Source organism: Cyanistes caeruleus, chromosome 14 (assembly GCF_971803275.1).
Source record: "Cyanistes caeruleus chromosome 14, bCyaCae1.hap1.1, whole genome shotgun sequence".
NCBI classification, from domain to species: Eukaryota; Metazoa; Chordata; class Aves; order Passeriformes; family Paridae; genus Cyanistes; species Cyanistes caeruleus.
Window position 1 is genome coordinate 17,533,480 of NC_141714.1, and position 10,528 is coordinate 17,544,007.

Genomic DNA, 10,528 nt, shown 5'->3' on the forward strand with positions numbered 1-10,528 from the left:
ATCACAAGGCAGTAAATACCTGTTTTTCAGGGAAATGGTTCTTTTCACAAGCTGCCAACAAGGGAAGATGAGAACAGGGGGATGCACAAGAAGCAAAGCCTGAACACCCTTCTGGCTGGCCAGGCACAGAACTTCATCATGCTCACAATTTCCAAAATGATGGCTCAGAAACCTCCCAGAGAAATATTAAGAAAACAAAACCAGGTTTGCAACAAATTATGAGAAGGTTAATGGAGAAAATGTGAAAGCTTGAATGCAGTAATAATTACTGCTCCAGGAGAGCACAGCATCAGTCAGCTGTCAGTCTTTCTTACAGCTCTTTTCTCTAGAAATCTGCATTTTCATTTCAGTCTTATATACCCATACAATCTTTTGCTGTCGCTTGCTAAGAAAACAGAAGTAATCAGGTCGTATCCACATGAAACAATGATTTGTCTTCCAGGACAATTCATCTGCTTTGGCTCCCTGCAAATCAAATCCACTGAAGTTGTGAAGGCTTCCATAATGACACAGACGAGCTGAAAATTTGGTTGTGATGTCAGTAATTTCACACAAAATTGACAGTAACTTGATAAGGTGCTGCCTTTATTAGATCTGTCCCATCGTTAGCAGAAGCTGCCTCTGAGACAAGTGCACATCTCACAACATCCCCATGGCTGTGCTCTCACCTGCCCAGCCTCCCATCAGTCACTTCATTTTATTCTTTTGTCAACTAGCTTAAACATTTTGATGCACAATTTTCCTGTTGGGAAGAAGATAATAATATTATCTAAGGGCAAAGCCCACTCCTGATGTGCACATGCTGTAAAGCAGCTGTGGCAGGGACAGCTGTCAGGACAAGCTGGGAAAGAGGAGCAGGGCAGGAATAACTGATGTGATGTGTCAGGGGCTGGATGTGCTATGGTCAGCCAGAGCATCATCCCAGTCCTGAGTTCTCACTTTAAATATCCTTTATGGGAAGCAGAAATGAAGACGTGGGGGAATAGCGGCAATGAAAGTGATGGATGTACAGCACACATCTCCTGTGTTTGTGCACCTTCAGGTTTTCTGCCCTTACTTTGTCATCTGTCAAATCTTTTGCTGTGAAGAAACTTTAATCTAAGCTAGCAGACACAAAGGTTCCACCCCTCAATGTGTCACCAAATTTTGGACGAGCACAGAATATTCACGTTCATCTAAAGCAGAACAGAGTCACCTTCGCTGGTGAAGGATTTGGTAAATGCTTTTTTGAAGGGAAGGATCCAGAAGAGCTGTTCCATTAAAATGAGGCATTAAAAGCTTTCAGGAATCCCAGCCTAGATTAGTGAGCATGATTGACTGAAGAGTGCAAGACTGAACAAGCTGTGGTAGAAACAGCTGCAAGATTGACAGAAAAGACGTTTTTCTTCCTTTTCTTCTCCCCCAGCCACTGCACACCTCCTTCTGTGGGAAGTGGCCTCAGTGACAGGATGCAGATGGATGATTGGCAGTGCACAATGCAAATGCCAGGTTGGCATTTCAAAAAAACTGAGGGGATTCTGAGGAAGCTTGTAAATCCTCACAGAGATACTGATAAGATTGTTCTTCACCTTATTGATATGAAAAAAAAGGCATTCAGAATGACAGAACAGGGTGATAAATGAAATGTAAACACTCTAGACAGGTATTTTGGCCCAACTTTGCCTGCATTTCTCATACTTCAGCTCTGGCATGTTTAATATTGCACTTCTCCAGTGGAGCTTAACTTCTTCAGCACCAAGGCAGACAGAACAGCATTTTTGATGCTATCTGATTGATTCTCATAAAACTTGCTACTCAACATACACAGTTAACCTGAATTTCTGCTGCTGCTGTGTGACTGCCAGAGAAAGCACCTTCTCCAGTTCTGCATCAGTTCCTGAGGTGCTGCTGCCTTCACTCCTGTCAGAGAAAACTTCTCTGAAGTACAAGTTCAGTGATTTAACTGGGGCAACAGTGCAGCTGCTTCTCCTCAGTTCTTCATCTGTGTACACATTTCATCCACAGCTGCAAATTGCACACGGAATTTAGGGGAGAAAAGAGCCTTTTAGTAAAAGCCAGTCTCGTTCCTATCATTTTTCTAAGTAGGGTTGTGATCAAATCTCCATTGCCTATTGCAAGAACCAGGGGAAGCCTCTTCAGCTTCTATAATGAGACATGATTTTATTAAAGACTTTACTAAAGACTTGACTAAAAAAGACTTGGATGAGAGTGCAGTGCAATGTCTGATCCAAATTTCAATATCTATACCCAACTGTCAATAAACACCCAGGAAAAAAGAGATTCAGCCCTGTTTCTGTTAATCTGATTATCACAAAACCCTCCATCATTTTCCCATCTGGTTTTTCTAGTGCTGGTTCTCCACCAGGAAGGCCTTTGAAATTAACACCTCTTGGGAAAGAAAAAATCCAAATGAGAATAGAGGAGGTGTCAGCTTTCTTTGGTGGCCACCAGAGCAGAGGTGAGGAGGGTTGGCACTGGGGCAGGTTAGAATTTAGGGGACACCCAAAAAGTGCAAGGACCTTTAATTGAGAGCATTGTAAAGGGGTCCAGCAAGATGCTAATCAATTCTATCCCATGGATAAACCCAACACAATATATATTTATCTCAAAACTGTATCATGACATTATTAGAGAGAAAAAAAAAAATAAGATTACTTGAAGATTTTTTGTCCCTAAGACACTTTTTTTTTCTTTTTAGCACCTGAGTTTAATGGAATAGAGAAAATAAATTGACTACTAAAAGAAGTTTCACAGCTTCTCTGCTCCATAAGAAAACCTAATGAACTTGAATTTTAATCTTACTTTTTCATTAAAAAAATGTTTTTAATGTTTAATTTTTGCTTTTTCATACTAAATGACTGAAAGAGCCTAAAAAATTAGCCTAGCCTAAATTGGGAGCAATCACCATGTTTTATTAACTGTGAGGATCATCTTCTGAAGAGCAATCACAAAACTATTGAATATTTTACTTTTCTCATCTGTGATCTTTTCTTCTGTCTCATTAGAAAACAACCCAGTGAATAAATCTTTCAGTGCCCAATTCTGTGTATTCAGCTCCCATTAAACACATTGTAAGAGATCTCAGCATCTCAAAAGGACTGACTTCTCATCTGTCTCATCTCTCCCGCAGTCTTCAGCACCAAGTTCCTCCCAACCCACCTAAAAAATTCCCAAGTTTTTCCCAGTCTGATGCCCACCTTTGTTTTATTTTCCTGAGCTCTTTATATCACCCAGCCCTGAGTGACTGATACACATAATTGAACTAAAGGTAGCTGGTTGTCTGATACACAGGTTGATAGATATTTTCTGGAACTCCAAATTAAGTAAACAACCAGAAAACAGATTTTCCCCAGGAAAAGAGAGGCAGTTGTAATTTTCCACTGAAAATGCTGTGGATTTTTCCTTGAATGGGAATGCTGCAGTTGCTCTTAGCAGGGAAAATTCAGAGCCTTAAAAATTCTGTTCTATGTTTTTTTATTAGGGGAGAATTTAGGTATTATTGTACTAATGCTTATCACCCTGACAGCAGCACAAATCCTTTTGTTATTTCATCTTTCCTCTCTCCTCAGTTTCCACAGGAGTTTGATAACTGATTAGCCCCTGGGCTCTTTTGTAATTTGTGGTAGCATGGAAGCATGGCTCCAGGAGCTGTGTAATCCCATTGTCTGTGCCACACGAGTTGGGATTACACAGAATCCCATTTTCTCCCATCACAGCAGGTGCCAGGAGAGGTACACAATGTTCCAAACAGAAAATTGTGGCTACAGAAGATGTTGTCTGATAATACCTGGCAGAGGTCTGTGTTTGATGTTCCCCTGGTTTGGGGCAGACCCTCCTGGGAGTCGCAGGTCTCTTCAGAAACAAGAGCTTTTGATCAAGCTACAAACACCTGGACTGAAGTTCCCTTAGCTTCAATAATTCACCACGGCTCTGTCGCCCTTTGCTGCCAGGGACTCTCTTTGTCCTGTACCAGGGCCCTCACAAATGGCAAAGGATTGATCATTTCTGCTCATAAACCCCAAATTTCCACCCAGCAAAAATCCCAGCTGGCCTGAGAGCACTCTGCTGGCTCTCACATTACTGTGTGACACTGGGAAACAGGAGCTCAGAGACTCCCTCAGATCTACAAATGTTCCTCTGACTGGGTTTCCAGATCAGGAAAACCAACCATTTGAGTGAGGTGATTTGTTGTGTGGAAGGTCTGCTCCTTTTCTGAAGCAGCCTGTGAAGCAATTCTGATGGTGTTCTGTAACAAAATATGAATATATCTTCATATTAAATAATAATAAAAAAAAATACCAGTTCTCCATCTTAGCAGAAAAGTAGGAAAATGTATTTCAGGCTAAAGAAGAGAAAATAAAGAAACATTAAGCTCTGGAGATCCTATTAGGATTGGTTCAGAGTTTTGCTTAATTTTGTCTTTAGTTTTCATCATGGGAATGAATTCCATGGGAAAATGATAGGAATTGCTGTTCTGACATCTAATGATGACTGCCTCTGGTTTTGGTACAAATGAGTCTCCTGCATGCAAAAAATACCACAAACATAACAAACATTTGAAATACATTTCTGCCATTTTGGTGGGCGAGTTGTCTTTTAAGAGAGCTTTTTAAAAAGAGAGACAATTCCATGTACTCCGGTTCAGTTTAAAGTAGATTTAGAGCTGCAATTTGCAGATTGCCAAAGTTCATTAGCCTGATGCCTAATTAACATATGGCCCTGTACCTCTGAGGGAGGATGAGCCAAAGAAGGGGCTGGAAGAACAAAGCCAAAAGATCTGAAGCTGATTCATTGTGTACAAATAAACCAGCCAAAAAACCTGAAACCTGGCTATTGAGAAAGATACAGGTTCTGGTAATAGTACAAGAATCTGAAAGAGGTGAGATATCTCTGTTCCTTTTGAAAATAAATCTTGGTCTAACGTGCTCTGTGTGGCAGTGCAGAGTCCAAATCCTGGTTACTCGCTCTTATTCTGGCGGTTTTGGGAGGAGAAGCAGCTGTGCAGAGCCACAATTGCCAACACACCTCCCTGTAAAGCATGTCCCAACCTTGCAGGGCAGCACCACTTCACTGAAATCACTTTCTCATGCCATTCCTGCCCCTGCCTTTCACTTCCAATGGTTTGTGGCTTCTTTCTCCACAGATACCTTTAGCCCTGCCTTTATTTTCAGCCTTAAAAATATCACTTTCATTTATACTGAAGGGCTGAGATTATATTTAGCTTTTGTAAACAATGAGTTTAGACGAGATTAAAGCTTGTTCGCTAAAATATCTCCCCAGATTTCAGTGTATCCCATGGGTTTTAGGATGGGCAGAGAGCAGAATCTGCTCACCAGGTCCACCAGCCTAAAGCTGAGCAGCTCTTACCCTCTCAAACTATCCTGTCCCTGTCTCCCTTCCTTTTGCAGGTGCCTGGAGATAACAAGGCCTTGTTTATCTCTTGACACTGCCTGGGTGATCTGAAGATCATTCTGCTTAGTTTAATTTGGCCTTTTCTCCTTCTCACCACAAAGAGGGGAGTGGGAGCAACAGGAGGGGAAATCAAAAGGGAAAACCCTTCAGCCTTCACACAGATACCCAGGCACAGAGCAGGGAAAAGCAGAGAATTCCACTCACACGTGAGATTTCTCTGCTGAAGGCACACTGGATCTGCCACCCCATCCATGCCCTGTCCTTGGGAAAGCACACCACGGGCTGAACTTGCTATTTATCATTCATTGATTGGTAGAAAAAAATTATTGCAGGTTAAAGAGGGTAGAGAGATGTGAGATAAAATAGTAAATGAAGCAAAAATAGAAAAACTTAACATCTGTCAAAAGTGTGGGAATATTTATAGATCCTATTGTAAATATCCACTCTAAAGCCAACTTTCCTTGTCATAAATCATCTTATTTTGCCCAGAGATGCTACACAACTGCAGGTAGGAAGCAGCAGATCTTTGTGGAGCAGGATGACACAGCTCCAGCTCCCTCCCAATTAAGAATGGAAGGGAATCTCTCCATCAGGCACTCCAGCCATTAAGATGCAGTTCACACCATGCACGTCTCCGAGAAGTTTGCAGTCTGTGAAAGCAAAGGTGAAGGTCAAGGAGTAAGCCACAGAAACCTTGGCTACCTGCAGAGTCTGCAATCAAGATGTGTGGAGTTGATACATTCTCATATTATTCCCTGAAATGATGTCTTTTCTTCCCATAAACGTGGTCACTGCATTGCTGATCACCAGGGCTTTGTAGAACAGCTCTGTGAGCTGATTTATAAAACTCATGTTCTCAAGCCAGCTCATCAGGGAATTGAAGCAGCTAAGATGTTGATAATCACTAGACCTGAAGCAGATCTGACAGCCAAAATACCAGTCTTTCTCAAAAAACTTTTTTCTCAGAGGTATTTGCTATAAACAACTTTGGTTCATCTGTAGTCAAAAGCAGTGCTGGTATTTTTTGTCTGGATATCACATTCCCTTGCTAAGCCCCCTGCCCATCATTCCCTTCTGGCTTTTCTGGCAAAGCTAGAAAAGATTCTTGCCTGCCCAATAAATTATCAACGATATTTCCCATTTAAAAGTTAGTCAGTCACAAGGTGATTTTCATGAATGTTCAGCAGAAAAATCCTTTTTCCTGCTAGAAGTTTTTTCTTTGTACAGTGCCTTGTTTTGGCACATAAACATCGTCACCCCCATTAAATATAAAAAGGTTTAAATAATCATCTGAGCACAATTTTTGTTTGAATAGAGCTTTGATCCTGAAGAGCTAAACAACTCAGATGAGTCACAGGAGACTGCTAATTTCAGCCACACAATGATAAGGAAACCTTTGCAGGGAGGGCAGATCACACAAGACTTTGAGGGAGCAGCTTCCCCCACTGCTGGTCACAAGCACACGGATTTTGGATCACTGACAGAAGAGGTGCAATCAAAACTATCTCCGAAAAAAACCCCAAGAAATAGCCAAAAACTAAAGAAATGCATGCATGAATAAATAAATGAATGTGCCTTCATGCCTGGGGTCAGGCTGAGACTGGCAGGAGAAGAGCAGCAGCTCCAGGTGTGCTCAGGAGGGGAGCACAGGCTTCCAGTCCACAACAACCACATTCAATCAAACCCTGAGGCATTTGTTTTCTCTCAAACCAACTTGTTTTTCAGAAGGACTCAGCTTCTCATTCACTGGAGCAGCTTAGGTTCTATTTCCTTCCAAACTCCAGGACCTGGGCGTCTGGTTTCTACTCAGAACCTTTTTGCTAAATAATTCCACTGATTTCAGCAAGCCTGGGTCAGAGCAGGAATAAACAAAGGAGAAAATCTCCGTGTAGAGAGCCTGTAGAACAAGAGAGCACTTCAGTCCCAGCAGAGCCATTCCTGCCCTGGACCCCTGAACAAAGGGAAATCAGCTCCCATTAACTCATTTTGTTTGTTGCCCTTTGCCATTGGTTTGAAATTCTGCAAGTCACACTGCTTTTGATACTGGTCCAGCTCCTTTCACAATCTTCATTTTCAACTTGTCTCTTCACAGAAGGGCTGGGAGGGAAGGCAGCAGGTTCTTTTTATTCTACATGCTACCTTGCTTCTGCCAGTCTTGTTACCACTAATGATCTTAAATACTTTTTCCAGCATTTAATCAGGTATAGCATTTAATTGGGTAATCACCTGCTGAAGTAAAAATAATGTTTCTAAGCAATCCATCTGCCTTTGCAGTACAGCAAAAAACAGGTTTGAGCAGGTAGGTGCAAACTCAGGGCTTGTATTTTGATAATCAGCTGATTTGAACGGGAGTTGAGGGAAGAGATTTGCTTCAAAATAAACCTTCCCCCTCTGCTGCCTGTTCTGCTAGAGATCAGAGAGGAATTTGGGGAGCTGCCTCCTGAGTAAGAGATTAAAAACCCCCACATTTCTTGGTGTTTCCATTCTTCCACCCCAGCAAGCAGCAATGTTTAATGCTCAGAACATTTGGTGACTCTGTACAGCCCATTCTCATGGCAACTTGGTCTCACTGAACACGGCAAAGGTGGCCAAAACAAAACAGCAAAAACCCATCTGGATTATTGCAGACAGGCAGAGCACCTTTAGAGCCTAAAATAATTTTTCAAAAGCTCTAAAGAAGGTTTGTGCACGTGATAAAATGTGCACAACTACTTTATAATACACAATAAAGGCACGTTTAGTATGAGGTAAAAATTTCCCCTGTGTGCTACTGAACTGGTAAGAAATAGGACAAACCTGTTAGGGGGATTAAAAATTGACAGAGAAACTCCATAGCATTCCATAGGTATTTAATATATTCATGAGCTACTTGAAAAGAATGAAGGGAAAAATAAGGTGACAAAATTTGCTTGAAGCAGAAAACAGCTGAGACTTCTTCAGGATGGGTAAGAACACAGCTGAGGGGACATGGGATGAGTGTATATTGATAATCCACCACACCTTGCAGCTCGAGATCCAGAGGGATGAGAGCATGTGGCAGCAGCTTGAACATAAAGAGCAAAGGCGTAAATCAAAATTGTCCTTCAAAACTCAGAATTAAAATGATGGAATACCTTCCAAAAGGACAGGTTGGATGTTAATAGGCAGAAAGATTAAAAACCTCTTAGACAAACGGAAGAGAACTCCCTCAAGTGCTGTTAGGCAAAGTGGTGTGGGTGTAATATTCTGGGGAAGAAAACTGCAGACAAAAATCTGAAAAGCCATACCTAGAGAAATCTCTGTCTGTTTGCTCTGCTCTAACACTTTTCCTGCAAACATTTGCTGCTGCCTGTTGTGTCTGCTGATTTCTCCAGGGTCAGCTGGACTCTTGGACTGAGCTGTTGCTGACAGCCCTCTGCTCTCAGAGCCCTCTGCCCTTTGCGTGTAGTTACGGGAGTTTCACCCCGGAGCGCGCAGACATCGAGCGGAACGCTTTTCCACCTTCCCTTGCAGCCACTCTGCTCAAAAAAGGGAGCCTGGAGCTACTGATCCTCTGCTCTACACAGAACGAGAACCAGAGAAGAGAGAAGAAAGGAGAAATCTAATGATAGTCAAGGGATACCGTGTAAGCCTTTCCAAAATGTAGAGAAAAGGAGCAGGCGTCACGTAAACAAAGGAAAAATAAAGACCTGAAGCCATAAAACGAACAAACAAACAACCCCCCCCCATCCAACCAGCAAAAAAACAACCCAGTCCACCCCCAAAACACTTATCTATTGGGTATAAAGAAATCTATTGCTAAAAGAAGGGTTTTAAAAAGCAGCCTAAGTCTGGGCTATATTCCCACCATTCCTTGATTAAGAGCAACACTCAAGGATAACGAGTGGGCTTGTGTTGTACATGGCCTTGTAAATAAAGTATGAGGGAGGTAAACTAACTTTTACAACTTTGCTGGGAAAGCTGGGAAATTAATGGAAACCACCTTGGCCCTAAGATAGTTTCTCCCAAATAAGAGAGTAAATCAATTTACATAAAAGCTGCTATTGTTAGCCTCTTTCCAGAGCTCCTGCTTCCTTGTTTAAAGTTAGCCTGCACCTCCAAACCACAGCGCAATTTCTGTCCAATCTTTCCTCACTTTCCAGCACCATTAAGCCCCTCCAGGATGTGTTTTACCACCCTGCTCATCCAAAGCTCCCACAGCAGCCTCATCTATCACCCCACACCTCGAGGCGTGTGTTAATTGACCAATAAAACACACCTGCAGCATATTAATGTTCTAATAAAACACTCTCCAGATTCCGTAAATTTTGTGTTATCAGTTCTCCATCAATTATTTACTAAGAGCTAGCATAATAAATTATCTGCTGAGCAAGGTGCAATAACACGAGGACAAAACAGTGCAAAATACATTTTATCACCTCCTCGCTGCAGTTCCAGTCTTTGTGGCACGCTGCATATTTATAAGTGCTTGATGTAAGATTGAAGCCTTCAGCTCTAAATCTTCATCCTCAGTTCACCAAGAGACTGCTTTGCTGAAATTAACAAAAACCAGGGTTTCTCATATTATTTACTTGCATCAGGTTCCTTTAATCCTCATGTTGGTGATTCCCTTCTGCATAGAATCCATGGGTTCATCCTCTGGGAGTCCTCCTTAGCTGACTCTGTACTTGTGCTGGTTAACAGAAATATTTCTAATAAGACACTGTAAGTCCTTCCAGAACTAATTTTTTTTATTATTTTTTAACTTTCAGTAAAGATTATTTAGAGTATCTCCAAATACAATTAACACATATCTAAAATGACGGTGTTCCATCCCCACAAAATAAAGAACCAGCGTGGGCTTCAATGATCTTGTCAGTTTTCAACTTACTTATGTTGAAAATACTTTGGATTTCTAATAAATATTATGGTTAAATCCAGATACAGCAACAGTCAGATAGAAATAATAAATATAATAAAGAATAATATAAAGGCTTGGAATAATCTCTAAAACGTAACTTTTAAACAATTTCTTATTCTATTCTCCAAGGGGAAGTTAAAATTCATGCTGCTACAGTTTGCAGACTTAGATGATTAAAACACAGCAGATCCCCCTTTTTTTTCCTCAGTGTTCTTATTTATTGCTACCTTTACAAGA

General features: G+C 41.4%; 1 long non-coding RNA gene across 1 annotated transcript; it reads right to left on the reverse strand.

Annotated features, from left to right (window-relative positions):
- Positions 1–1,901: 1,901 nt before the first annotated feature.
- On the reverse strand, positions 1,902–9,587 carry LOC111928556 (uncharacterized). The gene is made up of 3 exons (XR_015276347.1): positions 9,422–9,587; positions 8,679–8,949; positions 1,902–6,062 (listed from the first exon to the last, which is right to left on the reverse strand). It is a non-coding gene; the product is annotated as an uncharacterized LOC111928556 (long non-coding RNA).
- Between the last annotated feature and the right edge of the window lie 941 nt (positions 9,588–10,528).